This window comes from Triturus cristatus, chromosome 6, assembly GCF_964204655.1.
Source record: "Triturus cristatus chromosome 6, aTriCri1.1, whole genome shotgun sequence".
Classification (NCBI taxonomy): Eukaryota; Metazoa; Chordata; class Amphibia; order Caudata; family Salamandridae; genus Triturus; species Triturus cristatus.
This window is the reverse complement of record NC_140589.1, coordinates 98,516,334-98,538,740: the sequence shown is the minus strand read 5'-3', so window position 1 is coordinate 98,538,740 and position 22,407 is coordinate 98,516,334. Positions and strand designations below refer to the sequence as shown.

The 22,407-nt window shown below is 43.5% G+C and overlaps 7 non-coding genes across 7 annotated transcripts; all 7 read left to right on the top strand.

Moving 5' to 3' along the window:
* The first annotated feature begins 1,577 nt into the window (after window positions 1–1,577).
* TRNAL-UAG (transfer RNA leucine (anticodon UAG)) lies at window positions 1,578–1,660 on the top strand. Its single transcript has one exon. It is a non-coding gene; the product is annotated as a tRNA-Leu (tRNA).
* A 632-nt stretch (window positions 1,661–2,292) lies between these two features.
* On the top strand, window positions 2,293–2,375 carry TRNAL-CAG (transfer RNA leucine (anticodon CAG)). Its single transcript has one exon. It is a non-coding gene; the product is annotated as a tRNA-Leu (tRNA).
* Window positions 2,376–4,381: 2,006 nt separating this feature from the next.
* Window positions 4,382–4,464, top strand: TRNAP-CGG (transfer RNA proline (anticodon CGG)). The gene has a single exon. It is a non-coding gene; the product is annotated as a tRNA-Pro (tRNA).
* A 4,368-nt stretch (window positions 4,465–8,832) lies between these two features.
* TRNAL-AAG (transfer RNA leucine (anticodon AAG)) lies at window positions 8,833–8,915 on the top strand. The gene has a single exon. It is a non-coding gene; the product is annotated as a tRNA-Leu (tRNA).
* Window positions 8,916–10,922: 2,007 nt separating this feature from the next.
* Window positions 10,923–11,005, top strand: TRNAL-AAG (transfer RNA leucine (anticodon AAG)). The gene has a single exon. It is a non-coding gene; the product is annotated as a tRNA-Leu (tRNA).
* Window positions 11,006–14,121: 3,116 nt separating this feature from the next.
* On the top strand, window positions 14,122–14,204 carry TRNAL-UAG (transfer RNA leucine (anticodon UAG)). The gene has a single exon. It is a non-coding gene; the product is annotated as a tRNA-Leu (tRNA).
* A 900-nt stretch (window positions 14,205–15,104) lies between these two features.
* On the top strand, window positions 15,105–15,187 carry TRNAL-AAG (transfer RNA leucine (anticodon AAG)). Its single transcript has one exon. It is a non-coding gene; the product is annotated as a tRNA-Leu (tRNA).
* The last annotated feature ends 7,220 nt before the right edge of the window (window positions 15,188–22,407 follow it).

The following is a 22,407-nucleotide window of genomic DNA, read 5'->3' as shown; positions in this document are numbered from 1 at the left end:
GAGCCGTTCAAGTGGCTGGTGAATAGCACTTTCTCTTTGTTCGCCTCAAAGTTCTAAAGAGTTCTCCATAGGTCCTGCTCTGTACAGATTGTTCAAAGATCTGTTGGAAGTGCATATAATAGGATAAATAAATTGAGGGCATTCCTTTTCAGTACCTCACCTGCATGGCTGTTTGGCCTCTGGAAGATGCTGGGAAAGCAAGTCAGGATGGCCGAGTGGTCTAAGGCGCTGCGTTCAGGTTGCAGTCTCCTCTGGAGGTGTGGGTTCAAATCCCACTTCTGACAGTCCTGTGTTTACTCTACTTTTTTTCTTGAGAAATATGATCATTTCCCTCGCAGTGGCTTATAGGATTGTCTTCTTGGAAGAGTGCAGTGAGTTTTTTTCTTGCTCTAGCCACTATTGGCCTAAGCTCTGTGCATTTTTTGGTTCCTAATATCTTTCTCACCCTTTAGATGAAAAAGCAGCATGGGGTCAGGATGGCCGAGTGGTCTAAGGCGCTGCGTTAAGGCCGCAGTCTCTCCTGGAGGCGTGGGCTCCAATCCCACTTCTGACAAAACTTGAATTCCATTTTCTCTCTCAGTTCCTTTAGAATCTCAGCTAAAAATTGGCAATGTAAATAATATCTGAATAAGTACCAAACTTCAGTTTCAACTGCAAATGCATTTGCCCTATTCTATCTTTAACGTTAATGTAATATTCTTCTAGCACTCGTGGTGTTTTATATTTGTTTTGTGGGGTACTTTAAAAATCTTTTTTATGAAAGAAATGGGTTACATTAAGTCTTGTGATGTTTTAGGTTTCCAATAAGGAGGTTTTAAGTTTTATGTCACGTCATTTTCAGATGCTTCATTCAAGAGATGTTTCCAATACAGAATGCAGAGCAAGGGCAAAAATACAAGTGATAGAGCGAGTGAGTGAGAAGGAGTGTTGTGGAAGGAGAGAATGAAACAAAGACAGAGTGAGTGAATGGCAGGGAGGCATAGAAGAGGAGTCTAGTAGTGAAGGAGACCTGCTTTTCCCTGCTCTTGACCTCCCACCCATCCCCAAACAACCACAAACATACCTTCTGTGCAAAGTTGGTATGCAGAATTTCACGCCTCAGCAAGTGAGGGTGAGTCCCAGGCCAGGGGCTAAAGAGCAAAAGAGTGCCTGTGCTCAGACTTTCCCTGCTAGGGATAGTTTATCTGGAACAAGGCCTACTCTCTTGTATCCAGCAAGGATCTAGAAATCCTGCATGAATCTGCAAGGCACATTGGCAGCATAAATTTGCATAAACTGCCCCACCTATTGCCTTCCTACTTCCTGTGCTGTAGTTGTTTGTGTAGAGAGAGAGGTCGCAGGCAAGGAAATGTTGTGAGTCGGATACAGGACCCTAAATAGCTGGTGAGAGGTATGTGGTGTTCTAAAAGCATGAAAACTGTATACCTGTGAAATAAAGTGCTTTCGTATGTGTTCTTCTGTGTTTATTGTCCTGTGCATAAAGTTGCACCTTGTGTTTGAAGGTTTAAATTATTTCAGGCTTGCATGGAGGTAGACGTTTCTGAGTAACTTTTATTCATTTCTTAAAAGCCTATACTGTCAGGATGGCCGAGAGGTCTAAGGTGCTGTGTTTAGGCCACAGTCTCCTTTGGAGGCGTGGGTTCGAATCCCACTTCTGACATGCCTTTTGGAGATTTAATCTCCTTTATCAGGTTAACATCTGATGGAAGTTGCATCTGTTGGTCTTCACCTGGCACATTATTCCGTTCTCCTCTTGTCAAGAGAGATGGGGTTTCTCATATATTTAGGTTCTATAACGTCTTGCTGACAAAGCGCAATCCTTACCAAATGAGCATAGGACCCATGTAAGAGGTCATCTGGAAGAGTCATGCTCTTGTATGCCCTGGCCAGACGGGCCCTGCAAATTTGGAAGAATGCCATTCATCTGGTAGACAACTGGACTCCAGCACACTTACAGCAATTTCCTCAGGGCTTTGATCAGGGGCTGCTTAAATTTGCATACTCCACCCTATGTTGTGACTTTGAGATCCCTTGTTGAAATTGCTTTAGCCAGCCAAGAGGTGGCTATTGTCTCAATTTCAAAGCAGCTTTGAGCCGTTCAAGTGGCTGGTGAATAGCACTTTCTCTTTGTTCGCCTCAAAGTTCTAAAGAGTTCTCCATAGGTCCTGCTCTGTACAGATTGTTCAAAGATCTGTTGGAAGTGCAAATAATAGGATAAATAAATTGAGGGCATTCCTTTTCAGTACCTCACCTGCATGGCTGTCTGGCCTCTGGAAGATGTTGGGAAAGCAAGTCAGGATGGCCGAGTGGTCTAAGGCGCTGCGTTCAGGTCGCAGTCTCCTCTGGAGGCGTGGGTTCAAATCCCACTTCTGATAGTCCTGTGTTTACTCTAATTTTTTTCTTGAGAAATATGATCATTTCCCTCGCAGTGCCTTATAGGATTGTCTTCTTGGAAGAGTGCAGTGAGTTTTCTTCTTGCTCTAGCCACTATTGGCCTAAGCTCTGTGCATTTTTTGGTTCCTAATATCTTTCTCACCCTTTAGATGAAAAAGCAGCATGGGGTCAGGATGGCCGAGTGGTCTAAGGCGCTGCGTTAAGGCCACAGTCTCTCCTGGAGGCATGGGTTCGAATCCCACTTCTGACAAAACTTGAATTCCATTTTCTCTCTCAGTTCCTTTAGAATCTCAGCTAAAAATTGGCAATGTAAATAATATCTGAATAAGTACCAAACTTCAGTTTCAACTGCAAATGCATTTGCCCTATTCTATCTTTAACGTTAATGTAATATTCTTCTAGAACTCGTGGTGTTTTATATTTGTTTTGTGGGGTACTTTAAAAATCTTTTTATGAAAGAAATGGGTTACATTAAGTCTTGTGATGTTTTAGGTTTCCAATAAGGAGGTTTTAAATTTTATGTCACGTCATTTTCAGATGCTTCATTCAAGAGATGTTTCCACTATACAATGCAGAGCAAGGGCAAAAATACAAGTGATAGAACGAGTGAGTGAGAAGGAGTGTTGTGGAAGGAGAGAATGAAACAAAGACAGAGTGAGTGAATGGCAGGGAGGCATAGAAGAGGAGTCTAGTAGTGAAGGAGACCTGCTTTTCCCTGCTCTTGACCTCCCACCCATCCCCAAACAACCACAAACATACCTTCTGTGCAAAGTTGGTATGCAGAATTTCACGCCTCAGCAAGTGAGGGTGAGTCCCAGGCCAGGGGCTAAAGAGCAAAAGAGTGCCTGTGCTCAGACTTTCCCTGCTAGGGATAGTTTATCTGGAACAAGGCCTACTCTCTTGTATCCAGCAAGGATCTCGAAATCCTGCATGAATCTGCAAGGCACATTGGCAGCATAAATTTGCATAAACTGCCCCACCTATTGCCTGCCTACTTCCTGTGCTGTAGTTGTTTGTGTAGAGAGAGAGGTCGCAGGCAAGGAAATGTTGTGAGTCGGATACAGGACCCTAAATAGCTGGTGAGAGGTATGTGGTGTTCTAAAAGCATGAAAACTGTATACCTGTGAAATAAAGTGCTTTCGTATGTGTTCTTCTGTGTTTATTGTCCTGTGCATAAAGTTGCACCTTGTGTTTGAAGGTTTAAATTATTTCAGGCTTGCATGGAGGTAGACGTTTCTGAGTAACTTTTATTCATTTCTTAAAAGCCTATACTGTCAGGATGGCCGAGAGGTCTAAGGTGCTGTGTTTAGGCCACAGTCTCCTTTGGAGGCGTGGGTTTGAATCCCACTTCTGACATGCCTTTTGGAGATTTAATCTCCTTTATCAGGTTAACATCTGATGGAAGTTGCATCTGTTGGTCTTCACCTGGCACGTTATTCCGTTCTCCTCTTGTCAAGAGAGATGGGGTTTCTCATATATTTAGGTTCTATAACGTCTTGCTGACAAAGCGCAATCCTTACCAAATGAGCATAGGACCCATGTAAGAGGTCATCTGGAAGAGTCATGCTCTTGTGTGCCCGGCCAGACGGGCCCTGCAAACTTGGAAGAATGCCATTCATCTGGTAGACAACTGGATTCCAGCACACTTACAGCAATTTCCTCAGGGCTTTGATCAGAGGCTGCTTAAATTTGCATACTCCACCCTATGTTGTGACTTTGAGATCCCCTGTTGAAATTGCTTTAGCCAGCCAAGAGGTGGCTATTGTCTCAATTTCAAAGCAGCTTTGAGCCGTTCAAGTGGCTGGTGAATAGCACTTTCTCTTTGTTCGCCTCAAAGTTCTAAAGAGTTCTCCATAGGTCCTGCTCTGTACAGATTGTTCAAAGATCTGTTGGAAGTGCATATAATAGGATAAATAAATTGAGGGCATTCCTTTTCAGTACCTCACCTGCATGGCTGTCTGGCCTCTGGAAGATGCTGGGAAAGCAAGTCAGGATGGCCGAGTGGTCTAAGGCGCTGCGTTCGGGTCGCAGTCTCCACTGGAGGAGTGGGTTCAAATCCCACTTCTGACAGTCCTTTGTTTACTCTACTTTTTTTCTTGAGAAATATGATCATTTCCCTTGCAGTGCCTTATAGGATTGTCTTCTTGGAAGAGTACAGTGAGTTTTTTTCTTGCTCTAGCCACTATTGGCCTAAGCTCTGTGCATTTTTTGGTTCCTAATATCTTTCTCACCCTTTAGATGAAAAAGCAGCATGGGGTCAGGATGGCCGAGTGGTCTAAGGCGCTGCGTTAAGGCCACAGTCTCTCCTGGAGGCGTGGGTTCGAATCCCACTTCTGACTAAACTTGAATTCCATTTTCTCTCTCAGTTCCTTTAGAATCTCAGCTAAAAATTGGCAATGTAAATAATATCTGAATAAGTACCAAACTTCAGTTTCAACTGCAAATGCATTTGCCCTATTCTATCTTTAACGTTAATGTAATATTCTTCTAGCACTCGTGGTGTTTCATATTTGTTTTGTGGGGTACTTTAAAAATCTTTTTTATGAAAGAAATGGGTTACATTAAGTCTTGTGATGTTTTAGGTTTCCAATAAGGAGGTTTTAAATTTTATGTCACGTCATTTTCAGATGCTTCATTCAAGAGATGTTTCCACTATAGAATGCAGAGCAAGGGCAAAAATACAAGTGATAGAGCGAGTGAGTGAGAAGGAGTGTTGTGGAAGGAGAGAATGAAACAAAGACAGAGTGAGTGAACGGCAGGGAGGCATAGAAGAGGAGTCTAGTAGTGAAGGAGACCTGCTTTTCCCTGCTCTTGACCTCCCACCCATCCCCAAACAACCACAAACATACCTTCTGTGCAAAGTTGGTATGCAGAATTTCACGCCTCAGCAAGTGAGGGTGAGTCCCAGGCCAGGGGCTAAAGAGCAAAAGAGTGCCTGTGCTCAGACTTTCCCTGCTAGGGATAGTTTATCTGGAACAAGGCCTACTCTCTTGTATCCAGCAAGGATCTAGAAATCCTGCATGAATCTGCAAGGCACATTGGCAGCATAAATTTGCATAAACTGCCCCACCTATTGCCTTCCTACTTCCTGTGCTGTAGTTGTTTGTGTAGAGAGAGAGGTCGCAGGCAAGGAAATGTTGTGAGTCGGATACAGGACCCTAAATAGCTGGTGAGAGGTATGTGGTGTTCTAAAAGCATGAAAACTGTATACCTGTGAAATAAAGTGCTTTCGTATGTGTTCTTCTGTGTTTATTGTCCTGTGCATAAAGTTGCACCTTGTGTTTGAAGGTTTAAATTATTTCAGGCTTGCATGGAGGTAGACATTTCTGAGTAACTTTTATTCATTTCTTAAAAGCCTATACTGTCAGGATGGCCGAGAGGTCTAAGGTGCAGTGTTTAGGCCACAGTCTCCTTTGGAGGCGTGGGTTCGAATCCCACTTCTGACATGCCTTTTGGAGATTTAATCTCCTTTATCAGGTTAACATCTGATGGAAGTTGCATCTGTTGGTCTTCACCTGGCACGTTATTCCGTTCTCCTCTTGTCAAGAGAGATGGGGTTTCTCATATATTTAGGTTCTATAACGTCTTGCTGACAAAGCGCAATCCTTACCAAATGAGCATAGGACCCATGTAAGATGTCATCTGGAAGAGTCATGCTCTTGTATGCCCTGGCCAGACGGGCCCTGCAAATTTGGAAGAATGCCATGCATCTGGTAGACAACTGGACTCCAGCACACTTACAGCAATTTCCTCAGGGCTTTGATCAGGGGCTGCTTACATTTGCATACTCCACCCTATGTTGTGACTTTGAGATCCCTTGTTGAAATTGCTTTAGCCAGCTAAGAGGTGGCTATTGTCTCAATGTCAAAGCAGCTTTGAGCCGTTCAAGTGGCTGGTGAATAGCACTTTCTCTTTGTTCGCCTCAAAGTTCCAAAGAGTTCTCCATAGGTCCTGCTCTGTACAGATTGTTCAAAGATCTGTTGGAAGTGCATATAATAGGATAAATAAATTGAGGGCATTCCTTTTCAGTACCTCACCTGCATGGCTGTCTGGCATCTGGAAGACACTGGGAAAGCAAGTCAGGATGGCCAAGTGGGCTAAAGTGCTGTGTTCAGGTCACAGTCTCCTCTGGAGGCGTGGGTTCAAATCCCACTTCTGACAGTCCTGTGTTTACTCTACTTTTTTTCTTGAGAAATATGATCATTTCCCTCGCAGTGGCTTATAGGATTGTCTTCTTGGAAGAGTGCAGTGAGTTTTTTTCTTGCTCTAGCCACTATTGGCCTAAGCTCTGTACATTTTTTGGTTCCTAATACCTTTCTCACCCCTTAGAGGAAAAAGCAGTATGGGGTCAGGATGGCTGAGTGGTCTAAGGCGCTGCGTTAAGGCTGCAGTCTCTTCTGGAGGCGTGGGTTTGCATCCCACTTCTGACAAAACTTGAATTCCATTTTCTCTCTCAGTTCCTTTAGAATCTCAGCTAAAAATTGGCAATGTAAATAATATCTGAATAAGTACCAAACTTCAGTTTCAACTGCAAATGCATTTGCCCTATTCTATCTTTAACGTTAATGTAATATTCTTCTAGCACTCGTGGTGTTTTATATTTGTTTTGTGGGGTACTTTAAAAATCTTTTTTATGAAAGAAATGGGTTACATTAAGTCTTGTGATATTTTAGGTTTCCAATAAGGAGGTTTTAAATTTTATGTCACGTCATTTTCAGATGCTTCATTCAAGAGATGTTTCCACTATAGAATGCAGAGCAAGGGCAAAAATACAAGTGATAGAGCGAGTGAGTGAGAAGGAGTGTTGTGGAAGGAGAGAATGAAACAAAAACAGAGTGAGTGAATGGCAGGGCGGCATAGAAGAGGAGTCTAGTAGTGAAGAAGACCTGCTTTTCCCTGCTCTTGACCTCCCACCCATCCCCCAAACAACCACAAACATACCTTCTGTGCAAAGTTGGTATGCAGAATTTCACGCCTCAGCAAGTGAGGGTGAGTCCATGGCCCGGGGCTAAAGAGCAAAAGAGTGCCTGTGCTCAGACTTTCCCTGCTAGGGATAGTTTATCTGGAACAAGGCCTACTCTCTTGTATCCAGCAAGGATCTAGAAATCCTGCATGAATCTGCAAGGCACATTGGCAGCATAAATTTGCATAAACTGCCCCACCTATTGCCTTCCTACTTCCTGTGCTGTAGTTGTTTGTGTAGAGAGAGAGGTCGCAGGCAAGGAAATGTTGTGAGTCGGATACAGGACCCTAAATAGCTGGTGAGAGGTATGTGGTGTTCTAAAAGCACGAAAACTGTATACCTGTGAAATAAAGTGCCTTCGTATGTGTTCTTCTGTGTTTATTGTCCTGTGCATAAAGTTGCACCTTGTGTTTGAAGGTTTAAATTATTTCAGGCTTGCATGGAGGTAGACATTTCTGAGTAACTTTTATTCATTTCTTAAAAGCCTATACTGTTAGGATGGCAGAGAGGTCTAAGGCGCTGTGTTTAGGCCACAGTCTCCTTTGGAGGCGTGGGTTCGAATCCCACTTCTGACATGCCTTTTGGAGATTTAATCTCCTTTATCAGGTTAACATCTGATGGAAGTTGCATCTGTTGGTCTTCACCTGGCACGTTATTCCGTTCTCCTCTTGTCAAGAGAGATGGGGTTTCTCATATATTTAGGTTCTATAACGTCTTGCTGACAAAGCGCAATCCTTACCAAATGAGCATAGGACCCATGTAAGAGGTCATCTGGAAGAGTCATGCTCTTGTATGCCCTGGCCAAACGGGCCCTGCAAACTTGGAAGAATGCCATGCATCTGGTAGACAACTGGACTCCAGCACACTTACAGCAATTTCCTCAGGGCTTTGATCAGGGGCTGCTTAAATTTGCATACTCCACCCTATGTTGTGACTTTGAGATCCCTTGTTGAAATTGCTTTAGCCAGCCAAGAGGTGGCTATTGTCTCAATTTCAAAGCAGCTTTGAGCCGTTCAAGTGGCTGGTGAATAGCACTTTCTCTTTGTTCGCCTCAAAGTTCTAAAGAGTTCTCCATAGGTCCTGCTCTGTACAGATTGTTCAAAGATCTGTTGGAAGTGCATATAATAGGATAAATAAATTGAGGGCATTCCTTTTCAGTACCTCACCTGCATGGCTGTCTGGCCTCTGGAAGATGCTGGGAAAGCAAGTCAGGATGGCTGAGTGGTCTAAGGCGCTGCGTTCAGGTCGCAGTCTCCTCTGGAGGCGTGGGTTCAAATCCCACTTCAGACAGTCCTGTGTTTCCTCTACTTTTTTTCTTGAGAAATATGATCATTTCCCTCGCAGTGGCTTATAGGATTGTCTTCTTGGAAGAGTGCAGTGAGTTTTTTCTTGCTCTAGCCACTATTGGCCTAAGCTCTGTGCATTTTTTGGTTCCTAATATCTTTCTCACCCTTTAGATGAAAAACCAGCATGGGGTCAGGATGGCCGAGTGGTCTAAGGCGCTGCGTTAAGGCCGCAGTCTCTCCTGGAGGCGTGGGTTCGAATCCCACTTCTGACAAAACTTGAATTCCATTTTCTCTCTCAGTTCCTTTAGAATCTCAGCTAAAAATTGGCAATGTAAATAATATCTGAATAAGTACCAAACTTCAGTTTCAACTGCAAATGCATTTGCCCTATTCTATCTTTAACGTTAATGTAATATTCTTCTAGCACTCGTGGTGTTTTATATTTGTTTTGTGGGGTACTTTAAAAATCTTTTTTATGAAAGAAATGTGTTACATTAAGTCTTGTGATGTTTTAGGTTTCCAATAAGGAGTTTTTAAATTTTATGTCACGTCATTTTCAGATGCTTCATTCAAGAGATGTTTCCACTATAGAATGCTGAGCAAGGGCAAAAATACAAGTGATAGAGCGAGTGAGTGAGAAGGAGTGTTGTGGAAGGAGAGAATGAAACAAAGACAGAGTGAGTGAACGGCAGGGAGGCATAGAAGAGGAGTCTAGTAGTGAAGGAGACCTGCTTTTCCCTGCTCTTGACCTCCCACCCATCCCCAAACAACCACAAACATACCTTCTGTGCAAAGTTGGTATGCAGAATTTCACGCCTCAGCAAGTGAGGGTGAGTCCCAGGCCAGGGGCTAAAGAGCAAAAGAGTGCCTGTGCTCAGACTTTCCCTGCTAGGGATAGTTTATCTGGAACAAGGCCTACTCTCTTGTATCCAGCAAGGATCTAGAAATCCTGCATGAATCTGCAAGGCACATTGGCAGCATACATTTGCAAAAACTGCCCCACCTATTGCCTTCCTACTTCCTGTGCTGTAGTTGTTTGTGTAGAGAGAGAGGTCGCAGGCAAGGAAATGTTGTGAGTCGGATACAGGACGCTAAATAGCTGGTGAGAGGTATGTGGTGTTCTAAAAGCATGAAAACTGTATACCTGTGAAATAAAGTGCTTTCGTATGTGTTCTTCTGTGTTTATTGTCCTGTGCATAAAGTTGCACCTTGTGTTTGAAGGTTTAAATTATTTCAGGCTTGCATGGAGGTAGACATTTCTGAGTAACTTTTATTCATTTCTTAAAAGCCTATACTGTCAGGATGGCCGAGAGGTCTAAGGCGCTGTGTTTAGGCCACAGTCTCCTTTGGAGGCGTGAGTTCGAATCCCACTTCTGACATGCCTTTTGGAGATTTAATCTCCTTTATCAGGTTAACATCTGATGGAAGTTGCATCTGTTGGTCTTCACCTGGCACGTTATTCCGTTCTCCTCTTGTCAAGAGAGATGGGGTTTCTCATATATTTAGGTTCTATAACGTCTTGCTGACAAAGCGCAATCCTTACCAAATGAGCATAGGACCCATGTAAGAGGTCATCTGGAAGAGTCATGCTCTTGTATGCCCTGGCCAGACGGGCCCTGCAAATTTGGAAGAATGCCATGCATCTGGTAGACAACTGGACTCCAGCACACTTACAGCAATTTCCTTAGGGCTTTGATCAGGGGCTGCTTAAATTTGCATACTCCACCCTATGTTGTGACTTTGAGATCCCTTGTTGAAATTGCTTTAGCCAGCCAAGAGGTGGCTATTGTCTCAATTTCAAAGCAGCTTTGAGCCGTTCAAGTGGCTGGTGAATAGCACTTTCTCTTTGTTCGCCTCAAAGTTCTAAAGAGTTCTCCATAGGTCCTGCTCTGTACAGATTGTTCAAAGATCTGTTGGAAGTGCATATAATAGGATAAATAAATTGAGGGCATTCCTTTTCAGTACCTCACCTGCATGGCTGTCTGGCCTCTGGAAGATGCTGGGAAAGCAAGTCAGGATGGCCGAGTGGTCTAAGGCGCTGCGTTCAGGTCGCAGTCTCCTCTGGAGGCGTGGGTTCAAATCCCACTTCAGACAGGCCTGTGTTTCCTCTACTTTTTTTCTTGAGAAATATGATCATTTCCCTCGCAGTGGCTTATAGGATTGTCTTCTTGGAAGAGTGCAGTGAGTTTTTTCTTGCTCTAGCCACTATTGGCCTAAGCTCTGTGCATTTTTTGGTTCCTAATATCTTTCTCACCCTTTAGATGAAAAAGCAGCATGGGGTCAGGATGGCCGAGTGGTCTAAGGCGCTGCGTTAAGGCCGCAGTCTCTCCTGGAGGCGTGGGTTCGAATCCCACTTCTGACAAAACTTGAATTCCATTTTCTCTCTCAGTTCCTTTAGAATCTCAGCTAAAAATTGGCAATGTAAATAATATCTGAATAAGTACCAAACTTCAGTTTCAACTGCAAATGCATTTGCCCTATTCTATCTTTAACGTTAATGTAATATTCTTCTAGCACTCGTGGTGTTTTATATTTGTTTTGTGGGGTACTTTAAAAATCTTTTTTATGAAAGAAATGTGTTACATTAAGTCTTGTGATGTTTTAGGTTTCCAATAAGGAGGTTTTAAATTTTATGTCACGTCATTTTCAGATGCTTCATTCAAGAGATGTTTCCACTATAGAATGCTGAGCAAGGGCAAAAATACAAGTGATAGAGCGAGTGAGTGAGAAGGAGTGTTGTGGAAGGAGAGAATGAAACAAAGACAGAGTGAGTGAACGGCAGGGAGGCATAGAAGAGGAGTCTAGTAGTGAAGGAGACCTGCTTTTCCCTGCTCTTGACCTCCCACCCATCCCCAAACAACCACAAACATACCTTCTGTGCAAAGTTGGTATGCAGAATTTCACGCCTCAGCAAGTGAGGGTGAGTCCCAGGCCAGGGGCTAAAGAGCAAAAGAGTGCCTGTGCTCAGACTTTCCCTGCTAGGGATAGTTTATCTGGAACAAGGCCTACTCTCTTGTATCCAGCAAGGATCTAGAAATCCTGCATGAATCTGCAAGGCACATTGGCAGCATACATTTGCAAAAACTGCCCCACCTATTGCCTTCCTACTTCCTGTGCTGTAGTTGTTTGTGTAGAGAGAGAGGTCGCAGGCAAGGAAATGTTGTGAGTCGGATACAGGACGCTAAATAGCTGGTGAGAGGTATGTGGTGTTCTAAAAGCATGAAAACTGTATACCTGTGAAATAAAGTGCCTTCGTATGTGTTCTTCTGTGTTTATTGTCCTGTGCATAAAGTTGCACCTTGTGTTTGAAGGTTTAAATTATTTCAGGCTTGCATGGAGGTAGACATTTCTGAGTAACTTTTATTCATTTCTTAAAAGCCTATACTGTCAGGATGGCCGAGAGGTCTAAGGTGCAGTGTTTAGGCCACAGTCTCCTTTGGAGGCGTGGGTTCGAATCCCACTTCTGACATGCCTTTTGGAGATTTAATCTCCTTTATCAGGTTAACATCTGATGGAAGTTGCATCTGTTGGTCTTCACCTGGCACGTTATTCCGTTCTCCTCTTGTCAAGAGAGATGGGGTTTCTCATATATTTAGGTTCTATAACGTCTTGCTGACAAAGCGCAATCCTTACCAAATGAGCATAGGACCCATGTAAGATGTCATCTGGAAGAGTCATGCTCTTGTATGCCCTGGCCAGACGGGCCCTGCAAATTTGGAAGAATGCCATGCATCTGGTAGACAACTGGACTCCAGCACACTTACAGCAATTTCCTCAGGGCTTTGATCAGGGGCTGCTTACATTTGCATACTCCACCCTATGTTGTGACTTTGAGATCCCTTGTTGAAATTGCTTTAGCCAGCTAAGAGGTGGCTATTGTCTCAATGTCAAAGCAGCTTTGAGCCGTTCAAGTGGCTGGTGAATAGCACTTTCTCTTTGTTCGCCTCAAAGTTCCAAAGAGTTCTCCATAGGTCCTGCTCTGTACAGATTGTTCAAAGATCTGTTGGAAGTGCATATAATAGGATAAATAAATTGAGGGCATTCCTTTTCAGTACCTCACCTGCATGGCTGTCTGGCATCTGGAAGACACTGGGAAAGCAAGTCAGGATGGCCAAGTGGGCTAAAGTGCTGTGTTCAGGTCGCAGTCTCCTCTGGAGGCGTGGGTTCAAATCCCACTTCTGACAGTCCTGTGTTTACTCTACTTTTTTTCTTGAGAAATATGATCATTTCCCTCGCAGTGGCTTATAGGATTGTCTTCTTGGAAGAGTGCAGTGAGTTTTTTTCTTGCTCTAGCCACTATTGGCCTAAGCTCTGTGCATTTTTTGGTTCCTAATATCTTTCTCACCCTTTAGATGAAAAAGCAGCATGGGGTCAGGATGGCCGAGTGGTCTAAGGCGCTGCGTTAAGGCTGCAGTCTCTTCTGGAGGCGTGGGTTAGCATCCCACTTCTGACAAAACTTGAATTCCATTTTCTCTCTCAGTTCCTTTAGAATCTCAGCTAAAAATTGGCAATGTAAATAATATCTGAATAAGTACCAAACTTCAGTTTCAACTGCAAATGCATTTGCCCTATTCTATCTTTAACGTTAATGTAATATTCTTCTAGCACTCGTGGTGTTTTATATTTGTTTTGTGGGGTACTTTAAAAATCTTTTTTATGAAAGAAATGGGTTACATTAAGTCTTGTGATGTTTTAGGTTTCCAATTAGGAGGTTTTAAATTTTATGTCACATCATTTTCAGATGCTTCATTCAAGAGATGTTTCCACTATAGAATGCAGAGCAAGGGCAAAAATACAAGTGATAGAGCGAGTGAGTGAGAAGGAGTGTTGTGGAAGGAGAGAATGAAACAAAAACAGAGTGAGTGAATGGCAGGGCGGCATAGAAGAGGAGTCTAGTAGTGAAGAAGACCTGCTTTTCCCTGCTCTTGACCTCCCACCCATCCCCCAAACAACCACAAACATACCTTCTGTGCAAAGTTGGTATGCAGAATTTCACGCCTCAGCAAGTGAGGGTGAGTCCATGGCCAGGGGCTAAAGAGCAAAAGAGTGCCTGTGCTCAGACTTTCCCTGCTAGGGATAGTTTATCTGGAACAAGGCCTACTCTCTTGTATCCAGCAAGGATCTAGAAATCCTGCATGAATCTGCAAGGCACATTGGCAGCATAAATTTGCATAAACTGCCCCACCTATTGCCTTCCTACTTCCTGTGCTGTAGTTGTTTGTGTAGAGAGAGAGGTCGCAGGCAAGGAAATGTTGTGAGTCGGATACAGGACCCTAAATAGCTGGTGAGAGGTATGTGGTGTTCTAAAAGCACGAAAACTGTATACCTGTGAAATAAAGTGCCTTCGTATGTGTTCTTCTGTGTTTATTGTCCTGTGCATAAAGTTGCACCTTGTGTTTGAAGGTTTAAATTATTTCAGGCTTGCATGGAGGTAGACATTTCTGAGTAACTTTTATTCATTTCTTAAAAGCCTATACTGTTAGGATGGCCGAGAGGTCTAAGGCGCTGTGTTTAGGCCACAGTCTCCTTTGGAGGCGTGGGTTCGAATCCCACTTCTGACATTCCTTTTGGAGATTTAATCTCCTTTATCAGGTTAACATCTGATGGAAGTTGCATCTGTTGGTCTTCACCTGGCACGTTATTCCGTTCTCCTCTTGTCAAGAGAGATGGGGTTTCTCATATATTTAGGTTCTATAACGTCTTGCTGACAAAGCGCAATCCTTACCAAATGAGCATAGGACCCATGTAAGAGGTCATCTGGAAGAGTCATGCTCTTGTATGCCCTGGCCAAACGGGCCCTGCAAACTTGGAAGAATGCCATGCATCTGGTAGACAACTGGACTCCAGCACACTTACAGCAATTTCCTCAGGGCTTTGATCAGGGGCTGCTTAAATTTGCATACTCCACCCTATGTTGTGACTTTGAGATCCCTTGTTGAAATTGCTTTAGCCAGCCAAGAGGTGGCTATTGTCTCAATTTCAAAGCAGCTTTGAGCCGTTCAAGTGGCTGGTGAATAGCACTTTCTCTTTGTTCGCCTCAAAGTTCTAAAGAGTTCTCCATAGGTCCTGCTCTGTACAGATTGTTCAAAGATCTGTTGGAAGTGCATATAATAGGATAAATAAATTGAGGGCATTCCTTTTCAGTACCTCACCTGCATGGCTGTCTGGCCTCTGGAAGATGCTGGGAAAGCAAGTCAGGATGGCCGAGTGGTCTAAGGCGCTGCGTTCAGGTCGCAGTCTCCTCTGGAGGCGTGGGTTCAAATCCCACTTCAGACAGTCCTGTGTTTCCTCTACTTTTTTTCTTGAGAAATATGATCATTTCCCTCGCAGTGGCTTATAGGATTGTCTTCTTGGAAGAGTGCAGTGAGTTTTTTCTTGCTCTAGCCACTATTGGCCTAAGCTCTGTGCATTTTTTGGTTCCTAATATCTTTCTCACCCTTTAGATGAAAAAGCAGCATGGGGTCAGGATGGCCGAGTGGTCTAAGGCGCTGCGTTAAGGCCGCAGTCTCTGCTGGAGGCGTGGGTTCGAATCCCACTTCTGACAAAACTTGAATTCCATTTTCTCTCTCAGTTCCTTTAGAATCTCAGCTAAAAATTGGCAATGTAAATAATATCTGAATAAGTACCAAACTTCAGTTTCAACTGCAAATGCATTTGCCCTATTCTATCTTTAACGTTAATGTAATATTCTTCTAGCACTCGTGGTGTTTTATATTTGTTTTGTGGGGTACTTTAAAAATCTTTTTTATGAAAGAAATGGGTTACATTAAGTCTTGTGATGTTTTAGGTTTCCAATAAGGAGGTTTTAAATTTTATGTCACGTCATTTTCAGATGCTTCATTCAAGAGATGTTTCCACTATAGAATGCTGAGCAAGGGCAAAAATACAAGTGATAGAGCGAGTGAGTGAGAAGGAGTGTTGTGGAAGGAGAGAATGAAACAAAGACAGAGTGAGTGAATGGCAGGGAGGCATAGAAGAGGAGTCTAGTAGTGAAGGAGACCTGCTTTTCCCTGCTCTTGACCTCCCACCCATCCCCAAACAACCACAAACATACCTTCTGTGCAAAGTTGGTATGCAGAATTTCACGCCTCAGCAAGTGAGGGTGAGTCCCAGGCCAGGGGCTAAAGAGCCAAAGAGTGCCTGTGCTCAGACTTTCCCTGCTAGGGATAGTTTATCTGGAACAAGGCCTACTCTCTTGTATCCAGCAAGGATCTAGAAATCCTGCATGAATCTGCAAGGCACATTGGCAGCATACATTTGCAAAAACTGCCCCACCTATTGCCTTCCTACTTCCTGTGCTGTAGTTGTTTGTGTAGAGAGAGAGGTCGCAGGCAAGGAAATGTTGTGAGTCGGATACAGGACGCTAAATAGCTGGTGAGAGGTATGTGGTGTTCTAAAAGCATGAAAACTGTATACCTGTGAAATAAAGTGCCTTCGTATGTGTTCTTCTGTGTTTATTGTCCTGTGCATAAAGTTGCACCTTGTGTTTGAAGGTTTAAATTATTTCAGGCTTGCATGGAGGTAGACATTTCTGAGTAACTTTTATTCATTTCTTAAACGCCCATACTGTCAGGATGGCCGAGAGGTCTAAGGCGCTGTGTTTAGGCCACAGTCTCCTTTGGAGCCGTGGGTTCGAAACCCAATTCTGACATGCCTTTTGGAGATTTAATCTCCTTTATCAGGTTAACATCTGATGTAAGTTGCATCTATTGGTCTTCACCTGGCACGTTATTCCGTTCTCCTCTTGTCAAGAGAGATGGGGTTTCTCATATATTTAGGTTCTATAACGTCTTGCTGACAAAGCGCAATCCTTACCAAATGAGCATAGTACCCATGTAAGAGGTCATCTGGAAGAGTCATGCTCTTGTATGCCCTGGCCAGACGGGTCCTGCAAATTTGGAAGAATGCCATGCATCTGGTAGACAACTGGACTCCAGCACACTTACAGCAATTTCCTTAGGGCTTTGATCAGGGGCTGCTTAAATTTGCATACTCCACCCTATGTTGTGACTTTGAGATCCCTTGTTGAAATTGCTTTAGCCAGCCAAGAGGTGGCTATTGTCTCAATTTCAAAGCAGCTTTGAGCCGTTCAAGTGGCTGGTGAATAGCACTTTCTCTTTGTTCGCCTCAAAGTTCTAAAGAGTTCTCCATAGGTCCTGCTCTGTACAGATTGTTCAAAGATCTGTTGGAAGTGCATATAATAGGATAAATAAATTGAGGGCATTCCTTTTCAGTACCTCACCTGCATGGCTGTCTGGCCTCTGGATGATGCTGGGAAAGTAAGTCAGGATGGCCGAGTGGTCTAAGGCGCTGCGTTCAGGTCGCAGTCTCCTCTGGAGGGGTGGGTTCAAATCCCACTTCAGACAGTCCTGTGTTTACTGTACTTTTTTTCTTGAGAAATATGATCATTTCCCTCGCAGTGGCTTATAGGATTGTCTTCTTGGAAGAGTGCAGTGAGTTTTGTTCTTGCTCTAGCCACTATTGGCCTAAGCTCTGTGCATTTTTTGGTTCCTAATATCTTTCTCACCCTTTAGATGAAAAAGCAGCATGGGGTCAGGATGGCCGAGTGGTCTAAGGCGCTGCGTTAAGACCACAGTCTCTCCTGGAGGCGTGGGGCCGAGTGGTCTAAGGCGCTACGTTAAGGCTGCAGTCTCTCCTGGAGGCGTGGGTTCGAATCCCACTTCTGACAAAACTTGAATTCCATTTTCTCACTCAGTTCCTTTAGAATCTCAGCTAAAAATTGGCAATGTGAATAATATCTGAATAAGTATCAAACTTCAGTTTCAACTGCAAATGCATTTGCCCTATTCTATCTTTAACGTTAATGTAATATTCTTCTAGCACTCGTGGTGTTTTATATTTGTTTTGTGGGGTACTTTAAAAATCTTTTTTATGAAAGAAATGGGTTACATTAAGTCTTGTGATGTTTTAGGTTTCCAATAAGGAGGTTTTAAATTTTATGTCACGTCATTTTCAGATGCTTCATTCAAGAGATGTTTCCACTATAGAATGCAGAGCAAGGGCAAAAATACAAGTGATAGAGCGAGTGAGTGAGAAGGAGTGTTGTGGAAGGAGAGAATGAAACAAAGACAGAGTGAGTGAATGGCAGGGAGGCATAGAAGAGGAGTCTAGTAGTGAAGAAGACCTGCTTTACCCTGCTCTTGACCTCCCACCCATCCCCAAACAACCACAAACATACCTTCTGTGCAAAGTTGGTATGCAGAATTTCACGCCTCAGCAAGTGAGGGTGAGTCCCAGGCCAGGGGCTAAAGAGCAAAAGAGTGCCTGTGCTCAGACTTTCCCCTGCTAGGGATAGTTTATCTGGAACAAGGCCTACTCTCTTGTATCCAGCAAGGATCTAGAAATCCTGCATGAATCTGCAAGGCACATTGGCAGCATAAATTTGCATAAACTGCCCCACCTATTGCCTTCCTACTTCCTGTGCTGTAGTTGTTTGTGTAGAGAGAGAGGTCACAGGCAAGGAAATGTTGTGAGTCGGATACAGGACCCTAAATAGCTGGTGAGAGGTATGTGGTGTTCTAAAAGCATGAAAACTGTATACCTGTGAAATAAAGTGCCTTCGTATGTGTTCTTCTGTGTTTATTGTCCTGTGCATAAAGTTGCACCTTGTGTTTGAAGGTTTAAATTATTTCAGGCTTGCATGGAGGCAGACGTTTCTGAGTAACTTTTATTCATTTCTTAAAAGCCTATACTGTCAGGATGGCCGAGAGGTCTAAGGTTCTGTGTTCAGGCCACAGTCTCCTTTGGAGGCGTGGGTTCGAATCCCACTTCTGACATGCCTTTTGGAGATTTAATCTCCTTTATCAGGTTAACATCTGATGGAAGTTGCATCTGTTGGTCTTCACCTGGCACGTTATTCCGTTCTCCTCTTGTCAAGAGAGATGGGGTTTCTCATATATTTAGGTTCTATAACGTCTTGCTGACAAAGCGCAATCCTTACCAAATGAGCATAGGACCCATGTAAGAGGTCATCTGGAAGAGTCATGCTCTTGTATGCCCTGGCCAAACGGGCCCTGCAAACTTGGAAGAATGCCATGCATCTGGTAGACAACTGGACTCCAGCACACTTACAGCAATTTCCTCAGGGCTTTGATCAGGGGCTGCTTAAATTTGCATACTCCACCCTATGTTGTGACTTTGAGATCCCTTGTTGAAATTGCTTTAGCCAGCCAAGAGGTGGCTATTGTCTCAATTTCAAAGCAGCTTTGAGCCGTTCAAGTGGCTGGTGAATAGCACTTTCTCTTTGTTCGCCTCAAAGTTCTAAAGAGTTCTCCATAGGTCCTGCTCTGTACAGATTGTTCAAAGATCTGTTGGAAGTGCATATAATAGGATAAATAAATTGAGGGCATTCCTTTTCAGTACCTCACCTGCATGGCTGTCTGGCCTCTGGAAGATGCTGGGAAAGCAAGTCAGGATGGCCGAGTGGTCTAAGGCGCTGTGTTCAGGTCGCTGTCTCCTCTGGAGGCGTGGGTTCAAATCCCACTTCTGACAGTCCTGTGTTTACTCTACTTTTTTTCTTGAGAAATATGATCATTTCCCTCGCAGTGCCTTATAGGATTGTCTTCTTGGAAGAGTGCAGTGAGTTTTTTTCTTGCTCTAGCCACTATTGGCCTAAGCTCTGTGCATTTTTTGGTTCCTAATATCTTTCTCACCCTTTAGATGAAAAAGCAGCATGGGGTCAGGATGGCCGAGTGGTCTAAGGCGGTGCGTTAAGGCCACAGTCTCTCCTGGAGGCGTGGGTTCGAATCCCACTTCTGACAAAACTTGAATTCCATTTTCTCTCTCAGTTCCTTTAGAATCTCAGCTAAAAATTGGCAATGTAAATAATATCTGAATAAGTACCAAACTTCAGTTTCAACTGCAAATGCATTTGCCCTATTCTATCTTTAACGTTAATGTAATATTCTTCTAGCACTCGTGGTGTTTCATATTTGTTTTGTGGGGTACTTTAAAAATCTTTTTTATGAAAGAAATGGGTTACATTAAGTCTTGTGATGTTTTAGGTTTCCAATAAGGAGGTTTTAAATTTTATGTCACGTCATTTTCAGATGCTTCATTCAAGAGATGTTTCCACTATAGAATGCAGAGCAAGGGCAAAAATACAAGTGATAGAGCGAGTGAGTGAGAAGGAGTGTTGTGGAAGGAGAGAATGAAACAAAGACAGAGTGAGTGAATGGCAGGGAGGCATAGAAGAGGAGTCTCGTAGTGAAGAAGACCTGCTTTACCCTGCTCTTGACCTCCCACCCATCCCCAAACAACCACAAACATACCTTCTGTGCAAAGTTGGTATGCAGAATTTCACGCCTTAGCAAGTGAGGATGAGTCCCAGGCCAGGGGCTAAAGAGCAAAAGAGTGCCTGTGCTCAGACTTTCCCCTGCTAGGGATAGTTTATCTGGAACAAGGCCTACTCTCTTGTATCCAGCAAGGATCTAGAAATCCTGCATGAATCTGCAAGGCACATTGGCAGCATAAATTTGCATAAACTGCCCCACCTATTGCCTTCCTACTTCCTGTGCTGTAGTTGTTTGTGTAGAGAGAGAGGTCGCAGGCAAAGAAATGTTGTGAGTCGGATACAGGACCCTAAATAGCTGGTGAGAGGTATGTGGTGTTCTAAAAGCATGAAAACTGTATACCTGTGAAATAAAGTGCTTTCGTATGTGTTCTTCTGTGTTTATTGTCCTGTGCATAAAGTTGCACCTTGTGTTTGAAGGTTTAAATTATTTCAGGCTTGCATGGAGGCAGACGTTTCTGAGTAACTTTTATTCATTTCTTAAAAGCCTATACTGTCAGGATGGCCGAGAGGTCTAAGGTTCTGTGTTCAGGCCACAGTCTCCTTTGGAGGCGTGGGTTTGAATCCCACTTCTGACATGCCTTTTGGAGATTTAATCTCCTTTATCAGGTTAACATCTGATGGAAGTTGCATCTGTTGGTCTTCACCTGGCACGTTATTCCGTTCTCCTCTTGTCAAGAGAGATGGGGTTTCTCATATATTTAGGTTCTATAACGTCTTGCTGACAAAGCGCAATCCTTACCAAATGAGCATAGGACCCATGTAAGAGGTCATCTGGAAGAGTCATGCTCTTGTATGCCCTGGCCAGACGGGCCCTGCAAATTGGGAGAATGCCATTCATCTGGTAGACAACTGGACTCCAGCACACTTACAGCAATTTCCTCAGGGCTTTGTTCAGGGGCTGCTTAAATTTGCATACTCCACCCTATGTTGTGACTTTGAGATCCCTTGTTGAAATTGCTTTAGCCAGCCAAGAGGTGGCTATTGTCTCAATTTCAAAGCAGCTTTGAGCCGTTCAAGTGGCTGGTGAATAGCACTTTCTCTTTGTTCGCCTCAAAGTTCTAAAGAGTTCTCCATAGGTCCTGCTCTGTACAGATTGTTCAAAGATCTGTTGGAAGTGCATATCATAGGATAAATAAATTGAGTGCATTCCTTTTCAGTACCTCACCTGCATGGCTGTTTGGCCTCTGGAAGATGTTGGGAAAGCAAGTCAGGATGGCCGAGTGGTCTAAGGCGCTGCGTTCAGGTCGCACTCTCCTCTGGAGGCGTGGGTTCAAATCCCACTTCTGATAGTCCTGTGTTTACTCTACTTTTTTTCTTGAGAAATATGATCATTTCCCTCGCAGTGCCTTATAGGATTGTCTTCTTGGAAGAGTGCAGTGAGATTTTTTCTTGCTCTAGCCACTATTGGCCTAAGCTCTGTGCATTTTTTGGTTCCTAATATCTTTCTCACCCTTTAGATGAAAAAGCAGCTTGGGGTCAGAATGGCTGAGTGGTCTAAGGCGCTGCGTTAAGGCTGCAGTCTCTTCTGGAGACGTGGGTTTGCATCCCACTTCTGACAAAACTTGAATTCCATTTTCTCTCTCAGTTCCTTTAGAATCTCAGCTAAAAATTGGCAATGTAAATAATATCTGAATAAGTACCAAACTTCAGTTTCAACTGCAAATGCATTTGCCCTATTCTATCTTTAACGTTAGTGTAATATTCTTCTAGCACTCGTGGTGTTTTATATTTGTTTTGTGGGGTACTTTAAAAAAAAATTTTATGAAAGAAATGGGTTACATTAAGTCTTGTGATGTTTTAGGTTTCCAATAAGGAGGTTTTAAATTTTATGTCACGTCATTTTCAGATGCTTCATTCAAGAGATGTTTCCACTATAGAATGCAGAGCAAGGGCAAAAATACAAGTGATAGAGCGAGTGAGTGAGAAGGAGTGTTGTGGAAGGAGAGAATGAAACAAAAACAGAGTGAGTGAATGGCAGGGCGGCATAGAAGAGGAGTCTAGTAGTGAAGAAGACCTGCTTTTCCCTGCTCTTGACCTCCCACCCATCCCCCAAACAACCACAAACATACCTTCTGTGCAAAGTTGGTATGCAGAATTTCACGCCTCAGCAAGTGAGGGTGAGTCCATGGCCAGGGGCTAAAGAGCAAAAGAGTGCCTGTGCTCAGACTTTCCCTGCCAGGGATAGTTTATCTGGAACAAGGCCTACTCTCTTGTATCCAGCAAGGATCTAGAAATCCTGCATGAATCTGCAAGGCACATTGGCAGCATAAATTTGCATAAACTGCCCCACCTATTGCCTTCCTACTTCCTGTGCTGTAGTTGTTTGTGTAGAGAGAGAGGTCGCAGGCAAGGAAATGTTGTGAGTCGGATACAGGACCCTAAATAGCTGGTGAGAGGTATGTGGTGTTCTAAAAGCACGAAAACTGTATACCTGTGAAATAAAGTGCCTT